Here is a 20,837-nt window from a genome sequence, read left to right on the forward strand (position 1 = left end):
AGCATCGACGGAGTAGGCTGGCATTGTAGGGCAACTATGCTGGCTACACTTCTGACACCATTGTGCTGCAAGGAGGTGCTAGCCTCCATCTAATATAAGGACCCTGCTACTAAAATGGACTATACAAAACATATTACATACATACATGATGGGCATACTTATTGGAATCCTGATGGTCATATACAGGTCCGTGAGTCAGTATTCAAGAATGTCATGTTCATCAATAGTCAAATTGAACCATATTACAAGACCTGAACATACACAACACCACAATCACCTCTGATTCACCACTCAAACTGCAACCAACTACTGCCATGGAATATTCCAGATCCCTCTCAACTCTTCAAAAAATTTCTCACTCTTATCTTTGCTGCTGACCATGTTTATGCCATAAAGCTGTGGGTGGGTCATGGCTCTAATTGCAAATCCAACAACCAATGAACAGGGTACATATAATAAAGCACACCAGAAAACATACAATGTGGAGGAGAGGATCTTTGGCCTTCTCAAATCCAGGTTTAGGTGCCTGGACATGACAGGAGGAAGCCTGTATGCTCCCCCGCTGGTATGTAAGATTATACTGGTACCTGCTATCCTGCACAACATGTGTGTCAGAAACAATATCCCCTGGGATGGACAAGTAGATGTCCACAATGAGGAGGAGGAGGATGATGGGGCTGAGGACCTTGAGGGGGAACAGCCAAACACAGCGGCAGAAGTTCGCAGGGATAGACAATTGTTGAGAACTTTTACACCTAATCAACCCAAAAAGTACTTTGTAAATTACTCCAAAATTTTTGTTTAACAACATAATCCTTGGTCTACTCATTGTCTAATGCATATACCATTGGAATGTGAATCTAACCTCAGGAAGTGTGTCAGAAACTCAAAAACCACAAGTATGGTACACACATCCTTGGTGATGTAGGGGGTTCTGCAGACTCCATCTCAGATATCAGTGACACCCACATCCCTGGCATGTGACTTCTGAAGGCCAAGATCCAACCACCACTAAATATATTGTTACATCATGTGGGCAATGTGCAATTTCATAGGCCATTCACCACCACAACACCATGCCTAACAGGTTGCATGCAAGGGGGGGCACACATAAGGTAGGGGCTGCCATGAAATGGAGATTAAATAATGTTAGAACTTAACACTCACTATTCTGTGGGATTGTAGCTTTGCCTGTACCGTACATGTGTGTCAAGGGGGGCCATCATAGGTAAAGATGCTTCTTCAGTAATTGCCCATGGAATTTGGTCAATGTTGGAAGATGAGCCTGCACAGTGTTCCCATGGGAATATGTTCTAGCACTGCAATTCGTCACATCCCTGACACATGGAGGACTGTAAATCATGTATGCACATATACATGGGCTGGGGAATGGCCAATGGCTTAGCAGTGACATAAAGCAGCTAGGGGTGTTGAATCCACATACAGACACATAACAGATTGTATGGTCTATGATTTTTAATGGGAGAATGCATCAGCCAAATGATAGTCTGGCTGGAATGTAGTGTGTAACACACCCTATCTATATAGGATGCACATTTCTCACACAAATTGGCTTCATTCACACATGCCTACTGCTAATAATGAGAAATATGTGAAGACAAATGTATGGGTGTCTGTCGTAGGGAGCAACGGGTATGCCATTATCCACAATGACTGATATGTGTCTGCATGTCTACACAATATGCCCCATATAACAACATTACACAGCACATAGCAATACAAGCCACACATTGTCACTTACAATGACAGATAAATTGCATGTTACCAAATGTAACTAAATAGCTCGTACATGTACTGTACTCCAATATCACAATCATGTGTGGCATGTGCGAACATGTGCAGCATTGTCCTATACTGTCAGAGACCCACATCACATTGAGTGGGAGTAGACACAGTCATATTGTCAGCATCTGGCAAAGGATAAATACAGCACTAAGAAGATAATACACCTCAACATCAGTCAGACATGGAAAGAGTCAGTTAGGTTGCTGGTAAAATTACATTGCTATGCTCAACGGTGGATGTGGATGTACAGCTCTGAGATACCCACAAATTCTTGCTGATTCAACATGCCACGTCACATGGAGACTACTTAAGTGCTGTGTCATGTGTAATGTCATGTGTGTCTGGCACTCATTAGAGCTCACTAATATCGCCAATGGGACTTTGACTACTTAGTTGAAAGTTGTAGGAGAAGGGAATATCTCCACATTACACAAGTTACATATTGTATACTGTCCCTATATCACCTGACAATGTTGCTATAAAAGATGTGTACAATGTGCTAGCAGACAAAACACTGGGAGCAATGGAGGCCACAAACATACTTCACCAGTTATGGCAGAAAAGCGGATAATGACCAGACAAACTCCAAAACAGACACTGTAAGACACCAATATCTACATGTCAAACTTTAACGGATGCACAGAGAGGGTGGGCACATTAGTATATAACCCAGACATGTGTGCCACTACCATACCATGGTATTTGCCCTTCGCATGGTACTAGAACAGGAGACACTCACATACAATTCCATCTGTACCATGTTGTTTGTTTAACCTTTACGTCGCAATAGTTATACAACCCCTAAGCATGCTGAACATGGACAAAACTTTCGACTCCAAAACATCCATACATGTCTTCCATGTGTGACCATATGACCTCCATAGCTGAGTGTGGAAGGGGGACATCTAGAACTGCATTTGAATTCATTACAACAAGGTCTGTATGACCACATTTGTGCATGTCTTCATCTACTAAGGAGTGTGCACAGGCTGTGAATTAGCTATCATACATGGTAGAGATCCCAGCTCAATAAACCCATGCACCACTACTCTGACACAACAATATATGATAATGTCAGGTGCTTGATGCACATGCACAGGGGGCAGAGTGAAGTGGAGCACCATTAACCTGTCTTTCACATGCAACCATGGGTTTGTGTTGCCACACAAACCCACACATTAATGAAGATGGGTAGGCCTGCCATCTATGTCACACTGCAACACTGCAACTCAGTGGTACTGCATTGTCTGTGACAGTCATGACTAACATGATGTTGACAGATCTAAACATACATGTATAGACAGGCACACATATCCCAAAGATCTCTGCACACCTGTAACCCATACTGGGCCAGCCATGGTAATATGTCTGGATTCAGTACAAAAGCTAACCTAGCAGCAAAATAATGGCATAGGTGTCACAAAACCGGTGAGAGTAAATATTTTCTTGTCAATTGTGTAGTGACATACAGAACATCGGTGCCAGTGATGTGACTACACAGGCAATAGTAAAAAAGACAACTTCTGTCAATGAAGGAATATGTCAATGTGAGCTTGCATATTCCCTTGACACAGCAATGTCATGATGTATGACACAAATGACACTACACATGTCTATATAGTCACATGGGATATAGCATTGTTCACAAACACACATGTCCATAACATCTGGAGCAACTAAGATGCATAGGAAACTCCATGGCACATGTGTGGCTGACCTATGACTAGTTAAATATGATAAGTAACCAGTGAGTAGACACACATGCACACTCAACTTGACAGGGGATACGTGATGTCAATGCAGTCCCAGTCCACTGCATACTCTGAGTACAAAATGTAATGATTGACACATGTCTTAACATGTGTTTGCCCAGGGCCTAAATACAAATATGTTTGTAGGTATGTGTACAGATATTGCCCACAGACATAACTATGTACTCCACCTGCTACTCACTAGTCATACACATATGTAAACACATAGCACACATGTACCAACATACATGTGGGCACAGTTTAGGACACATGCACATTTCAAAAAGTATGAGTGAGTGCCTACAGCTGAGTCATGAACACCTGTATTGGTTGCACATACCAATGACACCGTAATTACATACATGCATAGACTTGCATATATAGCCACAAAACATATACCACATAGTAGAACAGCCCATGTAACAGTTGAAATGAGTCAGGGTGCATTCACGGTCTACAATGGAAAAATGATGCTACTCCGATATGAGTAAAAAAAAATGATGCAAATGCATCAACACCATACCACAATGTTGTGAAAATGATGCCTGGGCCCTGAGCGACAATTCAGTGTTACAACTACTCTCAGAGCACTATGAAAAAAAATTGACGCAGGACTCTCATGCGTAAAAAAAACACATATAATGGTAAAAACGTGATGCACACACCCAGGAAGTGATGTACCATGATATCCTGCCTGCAATCATGGTACAGTAAGTGTAGTTTCACTTTCACTTCACAGTCTGTTCCCCTTTGACTGTGTGTGGTTGTGTTTTGGAGGTGCTGGTGGATTTGTGGTGTGTTTGGAGGTCTTGATGTGTCCCTTGTGCTGTGTCCTGTGTTTTTGGTGTCTAAATTGTCTACCTACTTGTAATTTGTATTCATAGTGTACTGTTTCTGTTATTGTATTGTGGGGTGTCTGTCTGGAGTAGTTTAGTTGTTTAGGTAGTTTGGGGAGTTTGCAGTAGCTGTTGGATTTAAGTTTCCTTTCTTATATTATTTTGGGTGATGTCCTTTCCGCTTTTTAAATGTCTGGTAAGGGTAGGATGGGGAGAATGTTGTCAGATGAACTGAGGGGGTTCATATGGTTGGTGGCCCATTACCTGCCCCTGCTGCTGCAACTGGGTGGCCGGGTGATCCTGGGCTACCCCACTGAGGCAAGATGGCTGCGGTGGGGCAGGATCATATACTGTCTTGCAAGATTTTCAAGACCAGATGCAATGAAAACCATCTCAAGCATCGGTGGGCAGATCTGGTGGCAAGGGAGCCTGGTTCTACTGGATCATTTGGGAATCGAAATCGGCGGAACTGTTGGTAAGTCTCCCATTGCCATATAATCGGCTGCATCTAGCATTTGACTGACAGCTGCAGAGAGGTCTGAGTGCTGCTTGTAATTGTTTAGAACATGTTGTATGCAACCTGTATGAACAGTCTCTGCACACTTGAGGACTGCGGTTCAAATGTAGAACAATTCAGCCAATGCAGGACACATGTATGATGAACCCGGCATAACTATCATGAAGGGGCATATGTAAGAGCCCCTAGCGCATTCTTTGCACTGCCATAGTGTCATATTATTGATGCATGCATTGCACCACTTTGGAAAGGTTTGGCACACATCATGGTTGTGCCCGCTCACAATATATGCAATGGGAGCATTCTGGTTCAAAAGGGGGCCTAAAATTTAGCAAAATAAGTCAATGAGATTGCTGCACCCCATTTGTGGCAGATCTCCTAAAGCCTGCTCTTTGCAGGTGTTAAAAATATCCTCCCATCATGATCAATGGGCCCCTGGGTGCTTGGCAGGACTGGGGAAAAAAATGATGACGCTAATCCTGCTAAGCACCACACTACTGGCAAACAATTTTGACCCTACTCCCCCTAACTACCACCATGGTGCTCAGTCTATTGGAGACGGCGCACACATGGTGGTATCAGGAGTTCGCTAGGGAAGCAGGAGCAACACTAGGTGCTGTGCCACTTCCATACATAGCGCCCCAAGTTTAGTGATGCATGCACAGTTGAATTTCAAATAAACAGCAAGGAATGATGCCTGTGCCATAAAACAGGCATGAAAGGGTATGTAAAAATTAGTTAGGGAGGGCAAACTCTAAACCTCAGAGTCACAACAAATTTTCCTAAGTATGAATTCCAAACACTCTGTAGGGCTGCTGAATGAAGGTGTGAAATTTGGGCATTGATATGTTTGAGAAGGGCCCCTATGTACTTAGTAGACGTTTCTGTGATCTGTAGCATCTCCTGCTGAGTGCATTGGCCTTCACATATATACATGATGTTGGACCACACTGTCATCATGCTGTGACTTAATTATGATTATGCACACACATGGGTGTGAGTAAGGGGTGCACTGAGGCCCACAAGAACAGTATAGATGCAATAGGTGCTGCAATACTATAGTCCTAGAGGCCTCTTGGTGTCATTATGGAAAGCCATGTTAGGGAGCCTGACCATGCACTGGTTCCAGACTACTGGTAGTTCCATTTGACCTGTGCATTGTGCATCGGAGTCAGTCTATACGGTCTCCATGACCACACACATGTACTGGGTCGGTTCCACTGGCCTGCTGCTCCTGACAGTATGGGGCTGCACTGCTTCAGCTCCATCACTGGCACATCACTTATTAAGCTGCAACACCAGATGCATCAGAAGTGTGGAATGCAATGAGTGATGTAGTTTTCCGAACCAATGATCAGAAATCATAGGAGGATGGATGGTGACATCATGGGGCATGTGTAAGAGGCCCAAGCACCACCGGAGCTTCAATATTTGTAAGGCTCCGGGGAAGCTATGCCCTGCACCATGTACACAAGGTGGGCTTACGACACATTTTGTGGCTTCACACATTAACTTGTCAAAACGTACCTTCACATGCAGTACTTTGCATGGAAGGAGTGCGCAATGGGTGTTGCTGTGGCTGTGCAATAGCAATACCCATAGCAAAGAGACGGTGTCCCAGATCTACACATTCTCTTACACTAGAGTCTGTAGCAAATCATGAAAGCACACCCAGGTATGGCTTTAGCAGGCTACAACCAGATAACATATATGCTGTTGTACCCTCCATATTTTGCTCTTTCAATGGGCGCAAAGACCATTTGAAGATTTTGTTTGTCTAGGAAGGTGTCCCTCCATACGCAATGACTATCTCCCCCTCAATGCAGCCAGCTATGCACCATGAGGTAAGGGTGACTGAGGCAAGTACTGGAAGCAAGATTAGCGCCGGCATAGGTGACAACACAGTGATGCGCCCTCTCCTATTCAGTATGGCACATCCCTGCGTTGTGAATATGGTGGAGTGCTGTGCTGCCTATTATGTGTCAGCATGGTGCTCCATCACATTCCCATCATGTTTGTTGTAGGGTTGTGCAATGAGATTGGCTTGCATGTAGTACTAAAGGCAATGTGTGCTGGCATGGAATTGTGTATAAAGGGAATAGTAATGGCTGACCACATATTCATGGATGTCTGCCATGATAGGTCACAGGCCAGCTGCATGTGTACATATCATGCTTGTTATAAACAACCTTGTCACAGCATCATAATCAACAATGTGTGCCACACATAGCTCACGCTTGTTGAGAAGATGGCACAGATGTAGGGGTCCAACTGTATTACTCTCTAGGGGGATTCTGTAGGAGACATACACACACCACAGGTGCCACAGTACCCTCCAGAGATAATTAGATAGTGGTACAGCAAGGAGCCATAATGTCCAGAACTGCAGTAATCAGTGTACACAATGTGTGGATAACTCCACTCAAGATGGTTCAGATTAAAGTCTATTAATTTCCTAACACCGAATGTCAGCAGTGTAACCAATATGGTGCAGCCACCATGTAAATTGTGGCTGGTGTAGGTCACATCACACATGCATAGGTAGGCAATGCTGTGTGTTTAGCTGGTGCTGTTAGGATATCTGACATGCATCTGCTAATGATGTAAGACGCTGTTGGATACAGATACAGCACCCAAAGCTGTGACACAATTGTTGTGTCCTTCAGGGCATCCATACAGCCACCATGTGTGTGCTTTCGAACACACATAGGACTACATGGCACAGGGCAGGGGGCTCCTGTGTTGTTATGGCTTGACAACAGTGATGGGCAGCTCAGGGTTTGGCCAGCCTTTGTCATGGCAAGATAGAATCAGTTGTACATGTGGTCACAGCATTGGCAAATGCAGCTGGACCCTAGTAAAGTAGTCTCAGGACAGGTTTTACACCTGGACACAAGAATGTAGATGTACTACAACATAGAATATAAGCTTTGTAATTAGCAGCCCCCCTAACAATTGGCCCACTCCTTCACTCCGTGATGAATGCTCAGGCCTTGGTGCATCACCAGGGGTACTGAGCTGATGGATTGCATGCCCAACCCCACCTTCTGCTCAGGGAGACAGGAAATCCAAATTTGTTGAAACACGTGTTGCTCAAAGTGTAGATGTAAGTGAGGTTGAGCAGTCAACTGTTAGTCACTATCAGCTATGGCCCCTCTTGATTTACAATGGATTGATGTCTTCCCACTGACATGTACAAGATACTGGTAATGTGAAGTTGGATATAGGCGCAAATGAGGAGCAAATCATTTTTTTGAGGAATGTGTGTAGCACTGTGTGTGTAATGAACTGTAGCAGTGCAAGTTACAAATCTGTCATACTCCACCAAATGCTGACACTGATGGTTTCTTGTCCTCATTTTACAGCTGCCAACATGACTAATGATGAAAGGAACTAGTTCAACTGGAGGTCTGAATGCTACCGCCACATCCTGGCGAGCATTCCCACATGGGGGACCCAAGATAATGGATGGAGCAGGCACATCAACCATGCGGGGGCTCCCAGCTGTACCCACCCCATCCACATCCACATCTGCATCACCAGTCGCTACACAGGCACCAGTTTTGCCACCACCACCAGCTGGGCTATCCCAGTTTGAACTTGACCTATGTTGGGACATCAACCTGATCCTCATGTGTTTGGACAAGTTGGAGGAAGATTTGGCAGAGGACTGCAATTTGTTAAAGTTCATAAAGAAGAAGGTCAAGAAGTCCAGGAAATGAACTTGTACAGCAGTGGATTACCTCCCAGTTCCTTCCACTTCCTTTTAAAGCTGTGCCAAAGTTTAGTGTGGGTTTTATGTATTTAGTGATAGGTTAGTGTAATATAGTTTAGCCATTAGTTAGGATAAGTGTAGTTGGAGGGTGGGTTATTATTCATATTTTTTTATTGGTGGGTGGTCATAATGGGTTTTATATGTGTCTATGTATATAAAAAATAAAAATACAAAAACAAATAAAAAAAATACAATAAAATGCATATTTGTATAGGACATAGTTGTAGTATTTGTTGTCCTACTTGTTTCTTGTTACTTAGGGCGGGTGGGGACCAATGTTTAGAGTGTGGTGTTTTATGTGTAAGTTACATTTAGCATAGATATAGTTGTATTATTATAAGTATAGTTAATATGGGTTAGTTTAGGATAGGTTAGGTTTTAGTAGTTTTTAGGTAGATCATTTTAATAATAAATATTTTGTTATTTTTGCATACAGTTTGCGTAATTAGTGTGAGTCTCAGGGTTCTCCCCATGAGTACACTGGGGAAATTGGGGAAATGACCAAGGGAATCAGTCCTGCCTTCAAAATCCTAGTGTACCATGTGCTACCCCTATTGACAATGGAGCTGTCACATTGACTGCAACATCACATCTACTAGTCCATGCACCTGCCATCCGGTGTACCCACTATTCATGATGACTATGTATACTTTGTATTGGACATGTAATTCTGGTACTTCAGCTGTCAGTGTTGGGGTCCTGTAGTAACAATTTTGGGAACTGTGACACATCTGACAACAGCCACAATTGGATCTCTATCCTGCAAGGCTGACGGGTGGCTATCCCTAATGAGGTTAGCTACATCTGTACCACACTAATGAGTTCTTCTGGTACTCCCAGCTGACAATATTGCCCTAAACTTGCTTTTCAGCCATACCTGCCGTATATGATGAGGAAACCATATGTGACATTCATTTGTAAAATACTCAGTGAATTGCTTGTAGGTGATGCGACCAGCATACATATTTGTCATGTAAGGATCCATGTATGTTGCCTCGTGCCTCCACAGTTGTGCACTAACGCAGTGAAATTATGTGACCAATGATGTGGATTCACACATTACAATTATTTAGCTGAGTTGATGGATCACAATAGACGTAGACATGCTAAATGTGTACACATGTTTATTTACAAGTTGAAGTGTGGTCGTGAGATATTTACAATATCGAGGTCAGTGACCCCATTTGTGAAATCCAGATATTTGTGACACAATACAAGTCCAGGGTTTGAGGGCCATATCATGAGACATGCTTCAGAGTAGTGTCGATAAGTGTGGAGGAATACAAATTGCCAATTGGTAAGTGAGAGACAATGACAGTCCATAGCAGACAGGTCAACAGTTGTTGGGTGAAGAGTGCACATGCACATATTTTACTGTGACAACACTGGCATGATTTTGAGCACAGAACTAGGGAGAACACTGCCCATGTGGCACAGACTGGTGCTACCGCATGTTAGAAATGGGGTCTTTGGTTGAGAGTCAGGTTACCCCCGGTCCAAGCAAGGACCCTCACACTAGTCATGGTAAGTCATGCACAATCCAAATTATCCTGTGCCCACCCACTGGTAGCTTGGCACTGAGCAGTCAGACTTAACTTATAAGGTAATGTGTAAAGTATTTGTGCAATAAATTATGCAATAACACAGTAGAACCCCACAAAATACACCACACAGTGTTTAGAAAATTATATAATATTTATCAGATAAGATGCAGTTCAAAATGATTAAAATGCAATAAGCATATGTTAAAATATCACTATAAAAATGATATAACGTGTCTTTAGTCTCTTAAAAGCAATAAATGTGTCTTTCAAGCACAAGGTACCTGGTTTGTGTTCAAAATCTCTGCAAAGAACTGCAGAGGAGGAGAAGCGTGGAAAGCAGGGAGGTGTGCGTTGATTTCTTGGGCCGCACATGGCGATGCGTTGTGTTGTTTTTACGCAGAGACGGCTGCGGGCCGATTTCCAGCGCTCCGTCGTGGATCCTCTTCAGGGTTTTCGGACGCCCCGGGGACGATGCGTGTATTTCTGGGATTGACAGGACAAAGTCACAGGGGCTGTGTCGATCCGGAGGGCATTGGGTGGAAATTTCTACCACACGGCAGGCGCTGCTTCGATTCCTCGTTGGAAGTCAGGCAGCGTCGTCCCGGCTCGGCTGTGCATCGATCGAATGGGCCATGCGTTGAATTTCCGGTCACTACGCTAGCGCTGGGTTTATCTTCTTGTTGCGAAGTCGGACTGCGTCGTTCTGGTTCAGCGTGCAGTGGATTTTTCACTGCGATGCAGGCTGTGCATTGTTTCTGGCAAGCTGTGTGTCGATTTTCGCCACACAGGGAGTCCTTCTTGTAGAGATTAAGGGGGTCATTACGACCCTGGCGGTTGACGGAGAAGTGGCGGTTTTACCGCCATCAGGCTGGCGGTAAAAAGTTTTGAATTCTGACCATGGCGGTTACCGCCATGGTCATCCGCCACTTCTCCGATCAGACCGCCATGGCTGAGACGACCGCTGGGCTGGAGACTTGGGTCTCCAGCCCAGGGGCCTTCACAAGACCGCCGGCGGTATCATGACCCGGCTTACCGCCATGGAGTTCATGGGGTTTGGAACCGCCATGAAATCCATGGCGGTAAGCACTATCAGTGCCAGGAAATTCCTTCCCTGGCCCTGATAGGGATCTCCGCCACCCCCCAGCCCCTCCCCCGAGTCTGTCCCCAACACCCCACACCCCCTTCCCCCCCCAAAGGTGGCAGGACCCCCCTCCCCACCCCTTCCTCCCGACATCACAACACAGACACACACCCGACACGCATGCAGACACCACCAACACACATTCCCGCACACACACGAACAAACATGCCAACAGACACACACACAGTCATACACGCACACCCTCATTCAGACATACACGCACACATCCATACAGACATACATACAGACAGACACACACACATTTCCATTCACACTACACCCCCGCATGCATACACACACTCACACACCCCCTCTACATACTCACACGCACACCACCATGCACCCACACATCACACAACGCCCCCCCCGCCCCCCTCCCCTAATGGACAATCAACTTACCTTGTCCGTTGATCTTCCGGGAGGGGACGGGATCCATGGGGGCTGCTCCCCCGCCAGCACACCGTCAACAGAACACCGCCACGCCAAATCACAGAACGTGATTCGGTGGGCGGTGTTCTGTTGACGTGGCGGTGGAGGTGGAGCAACCTCCACTTCCCCGCCGCCCGCAAGTATGGCTGCTGGCAGCTCTTCGTCCGGAAAAGGACGGAGGGCTGCCAGCAGTCATAATACGCCGAGCGGAAAACCGCCAACACTGGCGGTCTTAAGCACGGCGGTCCCTCAGCGGTCTTGTGAAAAGACCGCCGAGGTCAAAATGACCCCCTAAGTCTTTTTGGTCCTGAGACTTCAGGAAACAGGAGGCAAGCTCTATCCAAGCCCTTGGAGAGCACTTCTCAGCACAGCCAGAGAGCAACAAGGCAGCAGGGCAGCAGCAAGACAGCAGTCCATCACAAAAAGCAGTCAGGTGAATCCTTTGGGCGGCCAGGCAGTTCTTCTGGGCAGGTTGCATATTCTGGTTCAGGTTCTCTTCTCCAGGAAGTTTCTGAGTTGTTAGGGGCAGAGGCCCTGTTTAAATACCCAAATGTAACTTTGAAACGGGGGAGACTTCAAAGAGTGGCATGGAAGTGCCCAAGGTCCATTTCCGTTCAATCCTGTCTGCCAGGGTCCAAGTAGGGGGGTATGGCAGTCCTTTGTATGAAGACAGGCTACTGTCCTTTGACATGTAAGTGTCAGGCCCTCCACCCTCCAAGCCCAGGAAACCCCTTTCAAAATGGAGATGTGTGCAAATGAGGCTGAGTATCCTGTGTTTGGGGTGTGTCTGAGTGAATGCACAAGGGAGCTGTCAAGTGAACCCAGCCAGACGTGGATTGTAAGGCACAGAAAGATTTAAGTGCAGAGAAATGCTCACTTTCCAACAGTGGCATTCTAGAATAGTAATATTAAATCCAACTTCACCAGTCAGCATTATTTTGTATCACCATCCTGGCCATACTAAATTTGACTTTCCTAGTCCTTTCAGATGAGCAGCTACCACTGAAACAGTATATTAGGGTAGCCCCAATGTTAGCCTCACAGCAGTCTAAAAATGAATTTAGGAGTTTTACACTACCAGGACCTGTAAACTGCACAGGTACATGTCCTGCTTTTTGCCTCTACCGCACCCTGCCCTAAGGATTCCTAGAGCACACTTTAGGGGTGACTTATATGTAGAAAAAGAGGAGTTTTAGGCTTGGCAAGTACTTTAAAATGCCAAGTCGAATTGGCAGTGTAACTACACACATAGGGGGTCATTACAACATTGGCGGTAAAAGCTGCTTACCGCCGTGCAGAAGACCGCCAACACACTGCTGCAGCAGCGGAATTCCGCCACGGTCATTATGACCCACTGCTCGGAATCTGCCAAAATTCAGACACCCACACAAGTCCGCCACACAAAAGGTCAGTGATAAACTGGCGAAAACAAAACCTCCACCGCCACGCCAACAGAAATACGCCCACACTATCACGACACACGAATCCACGCGGCGGTCTTTCAACCGCGGTATACCATTGGCAGTACACACCGCCACTCTCAAAATACACACACATTTACAAAACACCACCACATTGGACAATTCAAAATACACACACCTGATACAAATACACACACCACTCCCACACACCCATTACAATATAAAACACACACCCACATCACCCACAAACCCCTATGACAAAATTACCGAGAGAAGGCCACAGAGAGACACTACAAACAACTACCAAGCATCCACAGGCACACAATACCATCACCCACATAACTTCCAAGCACCTCACACAACACACCACTAAATATCACCCCACTTATCACTACACACACCACCCCACACATCACCCACACCACCCCATGGCACGGCAAAGACACCTCAGGTTCTCTGAGGAGGAGCTCAGGGTCATGGTGGAGGAAATCATCCGGGTAGAGCCAAAGCTATTCGGATCACAGGTGCAGCACACCTCCATAGCTAGGAAGATGGAGCTATGGCGAAGAATAGTGGACAGGGTTAACGCAGTGGGACAGCACCCAAGAAATAGGGATGACATCAGGAAGAGGTGGAATGACCTACGGGGGAAGGTGCATTCCGTGGTTTCAAGACACCACCTTGCGGTTCAGCGGACTGGCGGCGAACCCCACCTCCTCCCCCACAACTAACAACATGGGAGGAGCAAGTCTTGGCGATTCTGCATCCTGAGGGCCTCGCAGGAGTAGATGGAGGAATGGACTCTGGTAAGTCAAATCTTAACTATTACATCCCCCACCCTACTTGCATGCTATCACATACCCCCACCCCCACCCTCACCCCCATCACTCCAACTCCTCACAAATGTCCCAACATCACAATCCACACATCCTAACACCAAGCCCTGCATGCAACAACAAAGCTTGGACACCCATCACCAAAGCATGGCCACTGCACATACCCATACACCCCCCTAAACCACCATCACACAAGGACCCACACAGGAATGCAAGCACTGGGGTACACGGTCTCCCACCCATTGCACACCATGGCCCACACAGATGTAATAAACATCCTTTTATACCCCTGCAGGACCCCTATCCAACGTCACCGGACAGGAGGGTCCACACATGTCCACACCACCAACAGAAGAGGCCCACAGTGATGACAGCAGCTCTGTCCAACTGGATCTAGATGACCAGCCCGGCCCATTAGGGACCTCTGGACAGTCGGTTCCCCTGACACAGTCACAGGCCACCACAGAGCTTCCCCCCTCTGGAAACACCAGCACAGCACAGCACCCACCCAGCGGGCCTATACCTCTGTCCCCAGGACAAGTCAACCAGCAGTGTGTCCACCACTACAGGGAACCCAGGCTAACCCACCACTCCAACAACAACAGGGACCTGGGGGCAGTGGCAGTAGGCATACGTTCCAGGGGACGGAAGCCCAAATAACACAGGGGAACTGGGAGGGATGCTGTGCGACAGGGGGAGGACAGGCCAAGGGAACCCACAATTCAGATCCATCAATCCCACCCTGGGCACCATCGTAGGGGTGCTGAAGGAAGTCCTCAACACCAGGAGGGACACTGTTGCACAACAAGAGGCCCCTGACACTAGCCTGGATGATGAACTGCCCACCACCTCCGCCGGCGCTAGTGGACAGGAGGCACCGCCACAGGACCACCGCACCAGCACCCCACCCCCTGCAGAGGGAACCACCCTGCAAACGGTCCCTGAGATCCAGGACAAAGACAGAGAACGATGCCAAGACCCCCGCCAAGAAATGAGACCACCCTGACTGTCATCCTTCTGTCCCACTTTGTCACCCTGTCCATCCTCAAACTGCCCCAGCTCCACTTCCTATGCCCATTTGGGCAATGAACCTGTGAGACTAATAGACTGGACTCTGCCATGGACATTCCTCCACCATCAGCCCTCACCATTTTACAACCTCCTCCAATCTTGAGCACTTAAATAAACACCCTTAAAGCACAAAATAATCTGGAGTCTGTCTGTGACTTCGAAATAGTGTATTAGCAATTACAGTGACAAAATGCTCTTTCAAATGTAATGTCAACATACCTATGTCATACAGCTCTAGTCCATGAGGAAACAAAGCAGATGTCGCACAGCGGGACCCACATCTGTGAAATCGTAAGGGAAAGTGAAAACTCAGTGACCATACGTTGGGTGAAAACGACAGACAGTAGAGAGGTAGTAGTGTTAAGGTACATGTAGTAGGCAGGTTTGTATTCTTACCTGTGTCTCACTGGAAGGATTACAGGATAACCGAGTTCCTGTTGTCGATGTCCTCTTCTTCTGCTTCCTCGTCTTCACTGTCCACAGGCTCCACAGCTGCCACAACACCACCATCTGGACCATCCTCCTGCAGAAAAGGCACCTGTCATCGCAAAGCTAAGTTGTGAAGCATACAGCAGGCCACCATGATCTGGCACACCTTCTTTGGTGAGTAGACTAGGGATCCACCTGTCATATGGAGGCACCTGAACCTGGCCTTTAGGAGGTCTAAGGTCCGCTCTATAATCCGCCGAGTTCACCCATGGGCCTCATTGTAGCGTTCCTCTGCCCTTGTCCTGGGATTCCTCACTGGGGTCAGAAGCCATGACAGGTTGGGGTAACCAGAGTCACCTACAAATGGCGAGGGCAACTGTTAGACACACACTAACCTGTAGGGATATCCCCAGACCCAGACAATCATTCCCACTGACTTGCTTCCAGGTGCTCACCTAATAGCCACACACAGTGCCTCTGGAGTTGACCCATCACATAAGGGATGCTGGTATTCCGCAGGATGTAAGCGTCATGCACTGAGCCAGGGAATTTGGCATTCACATGGGAGATGTACTGGTCTGCCAAACACACCATCTGCACATTCATGGAATGATAACTCTTCCGGTTTCTGTACAACTGTTCACTCCTGTGGTGGGGGGGGTACCAAAGCCACATGTGTCCCATCAATGGCACCTCTGATGTTGGGGATATGTCCCAGGGCATAGAAGTAACCTTTCACTGTAGGCAAATCCTCCACCTGGGGAAAAACGATGTAGCTCCGCATGTGTTTCAGCAGGGCAGACAACACTCTGGACAACACGTTGGAAAACATAGGCTGGGACATCCCTGATGCTATGGCCACTGCTGTTTGAAATGACCCACTTGCAAGGAAATGGAGTACTGACAGCACCTGCACTAGAGGGGGGATTCCTGTGGGATGGCGGATGGCTGACATCAGGTCTGGCTCCAGCTGGGCACACAGTTCCAGGATTGTGGCACGATCAAGCGTGTGGGTGATGATCACATGTCTTTCCTCCATTGTCGACAGGTCCACCGCGGTCTGTACACTGGAGGATGCCGCCATCTCCTCACATGTCCCAGCGGATGGTGCCTATGAAGGACAACAGCGAGCACAGAGTCAACCAACTCAGAGGTACGTACCCACAGCTTACACAGAACACGAATCATAATCTGAAATTTGGCCTGTATGAGTGTTGAGGCAAGGCCTAGGTATGTGTGACGCAGTGAAAAATTAAGCCATGTGGGCTCCTGAAATGGCGGCTGCCTGACCTGTAAAGTGGGACAATGGGATGTGAGGTAACTGCGCTGGCGTTGTACACCATCGCGGTAGTCGGTTGAAGACCGCGGCACAATTCTGCATTGGTTAACATTGGACCCTATGGGTCCCAGGAACCAATGTCGATGTACGCCGTCAGTGACGGTACGCACCGCCGCGGACGTGACCGCCATTTTCTATCTGTTCAATCACTCGATACCTGATCTTCGACAGGAGAGGACCTACACTGCAGGTGCTGCTGTGACCTCGGTCTGGAAGAGACAGTGGCTCGTGCGTCTGGGGAAAGGGCCCCTGCCTTCACATCGGAGGAGTTGGAGAAACTCGTGGATGGGGTCCTCCCCCAGTACACAGTACTCTACGGTCCTTCAGACAAACAGGTAAGTACACTGGGAGCATGCTGTATGGGCTATGCCTGTGTGGAGTGGGGTGGATGAAAGATGGGGGGGGAGATTGAGGCGTGCATGAAACGACGGTGAGTGCATGTGCCACATGGCAAGGGTAGAGAAGGGGGCCAATGACTGTGACGGTGCGGATGGTTATATGTTCTCCTTTTCCCCTGTACCATTCCTGTAGGTCAGCACCCACCAGAAGAAGGATATTTGGCGTGCCATCGCCAAGGAAGTCCGGACCCTGGGGGTCTACCACAGACAGAGCACCCACTGCCATAAAAGATGGGAGGACATTCGCCGCTGGAGCAAGAAGAAGGAGGAGGCCCAGCTGGGGATGGCCTCCCAACGTGGGAGGGGTGCCCTTCGCACCATGACCCCCTGATGTTCAGGATCTTGGCGGTGGCGTACCCGGAGTTGAATTGGCGCTTGAGGGCATCACAGCAGCCACAAGGGGGTGAGTACACTCTCATTCAGCTGATTTTGCACGCAGTGGAGGTGTCTGGGGGGGGAGATGGGCTGTGGGTTTGCCTAGGCCAGGGTGAGTGTACTAGTTAGGTACCCTTGTTCTGGCAGACCCTGTGGCACCCCACCCCTCCTGAGTACAGTGCCAAGTACACCTAGTCAGGCTCCTGTGACATCCATCTGTGCAGATGTCGGCCATAGCCTTATAGGCCATGTCCCAGGGATTGAACAGTCGACCCCAATTGCGCGGCGTAGTGCAGGGGGCTTCTGTGTCTGTCGTGTCCGCCAACGGTAGCGGTAATCCATGCACTTAACATGTCTTTCTTCTGTCGTTCCCCCCCTTTTTGTGGTCTCCCTGTTCTTGTGTGCATTAGCATCATCAGGCAGGGGAGCAGTGGCACCGGAGCAGGAGGGAGCTGCATCCCACATGGCCCTGGAGGGCGAGACTACGGACTCGGAATTCACCAGTGGGACGGAGGGCAAAGGGAGCTCCACGGCGGGGACAGGAGCTGACACCAGTGATACGGACTCGTCCTCAGATGGGAGCTCCCTTGTGGTGGTGGCCACATCTGTGCCCCCCGCATCTACAGGTACAGCCACCACCACCCCTACCAGCACCGCCCTCCCAGCAGCCCCTCAGCCTTTGCCCTGTGCCCGCCCACCCAGGAGGGTGGGCATCACCTTGGCCCCAGGCACCTCAGGCCCTACCCCAGTCACCCCTGCTGCCCTCAGTGAGGAGGCCATTGACCCCTCAGGTCCCTCATTGTTGGGCAGTGTACCACTTTGAATGCCATCCAGGATGTAGAAAGGCAGTTGCAACAAACGAATGCATTCCTTGAGGGCATTCATTCTGGTCAGGCGGCCCTTCAGCGAGCTTTTCAGATTCTGGCCTCAGCACTGATGGCAGCTATTGTCCCTGTCTCTAGCCACCCCCATCCAACTTCCTCCACCCAGACCCAATCCCCTCTACCTCAGCCTACCCCAAGCACACCATCAGACCAGCATACACACACGTCAACACACAAGGGAAGCTCTGGCAAACATAAGCACCACACATCCCACAGGCACTTACGCAAGCATCACACACATGCAGACACACCAACATCCACTGCCTCCACTGTGTCCCCCTCCTCCTCGTCTCCCTCCTCCCTCCCAGTCTCGTCTACACTCACACCTGCATGCACTACATCTACAGCCACTACTTCCATCACCAGCACACCCAGCACCACACCCCGCTCTTGTGCAGTCACCACTCCCACTACCATTCACACACCCCCTGTGTCCTCTCCCAGTGTTTCTGTGACGCCACCTCCCAAGATACACAAATGCAGCCACACACCCACCCAACAGCCATCTACCTCACGACAGCCTACAGCGCATGCACCTTCACACAAAGTCACCAAATGAACACCTCCTACAACCACAACCTCTTCCTCCACTCCCAAACCCCCTCCAGCTACCCGTCCCAGTGTTCCCAAGAAACTTTTCCTGTCCACCCTTGACCTCTTTCCCTCACCTCCCCCACGCCGTCAGTCTCCTAGGGCCCGACTCTCCAGGTCCCAACCTAGATGGAGAAGACCGCCATCATCCCCGCTGCCCAGGAGGCCACCGCCATCATCCCCGCTGCCCAGGAGGCCACCTCCATCATCCCCGCTGCCCAGGAGGCCTCCGCCAGCACCAGCCCTGCTGGCCAGGAGGCCACCGCCATCATCCCGGCTGCCCAGGAGGCCACCGCCATCATCCCCGCTGCCCAGGAGGCCACCGCCATCATCTCCGCTGCCCAGGAGGCCACATCCAGCACCAGCCGTGCTGCCCAGGAGAGGACCACCAGCACCAGCCCTGCTGCCCAGGACAGGACTGCCAGCACCAGCCCAGCTGCCCAGGACAGGACCGCCAGCACCAGCTCAGTTGCCCAGGACAGGACCGCCAGCACCAGCCCCGCTGGGCCATAAAGGACCGCCAGCACCAGCCCAGCTGCCCAGGACAGGACCGCCAAAACCAGCCCCACTGGGCCATAAAGGACCACCAGCACCAGCCCAGCTGCCCAGGACAGGACCGCCAGCACCAGCCCCGCTGGGCCATAAAGAACCGCCAGCAGCTGAGTCACTGCCAAGGACCCCGCCACCACAAGCACCGCTGAACAGGACACTGCCGCCACAAGCACGGCTGCCAAGGACACCGCCACCACAAGCACCGCTGAACAGGACACTTCCGCCACAAGCACCGCTGCCAAGGGCACCGCCGCAACAAGCACCGCTGGCCCATGAGCGCCAAGGGTACATGCTACTGAGTCCGTAACGAGCCAGATGAAGCACTCTGGGCACAAGGCCCCCTCCAGAACCAGTGGAGAATGACATCCACTACCTCAGTCCTTGGCAGGATAAAGCACTCTGGGCACAAGGCCCCCTCCAGAACCATTGGAGAGATACATCCACTACCTCAGTCCTTGGCAGGATGAAGCACTCTGGGCAAAAGGCCCACTACAGAACCAGTGGAGAGATACATCCACTACCTCAGTCCTTGGCAGGATGAAGCACTCTGGGCACAAGGCCCCCTCCAGAACCAGTGGAGAGATACATCCACTACCTCAGTCCTTGGCAGGATGAAGCACTCTGGGCAAAAGGCCCACTACAGAACCAGTGGAGAGATACATCCACTACCTCAGTCCTTGGCAGGATGAAGCACTCTGGGCACAAGGACACCTCCAGAACCAGTGGAGAGATACATCCACTACCTCAGTCCTTGGCAGGATGAAGCACTCTGGGCACAAGGCCCCCTCCAGAACCAGTGGGGATTTACATCCACTACCTCTGTCCTTGGCAGGATGAAGCACTCTGGGCACAAAGCCCCCTCCAGAACCAGTGGAGAATGTTATCCACTTGAGAGGCTGTGGCTTTGCACTACCCAAGATGGAACATTGGGCAACCCACCCACTGTAGAGACTTGTGAGACTTGGCTTTGCACTCCCCAGGATGGAACAGTGGCAACCCACCCACTGTAGAGACTTGTGAGACTGTGGCTTTGCACTCCCCAGGATGGAACAGTGGGCAACCCACCCACTGTAGAGACTTGAGAGACTGTGGCTTTGCAATCCCCAGGATGGAACAGTGGGCAACCCACCCACTGTAGAGAC

Source organism: Pleurodeles waltl, chromosome 3_1 (assembly GCF_031143425.1).
Source record: "Pleurodeles waltl isolate 20211129_DDA chromosome 3_1, aPleWal1.hap1.20221129, whole genome shotgun sequence".
In the NCBI taxonomy this organism is placed as follows: Eukaryota; Metazoa; Chordata; class Amphibia; order Caudata; family Salamandridae; genus Pleurodeles; species Pleurodeles waltl.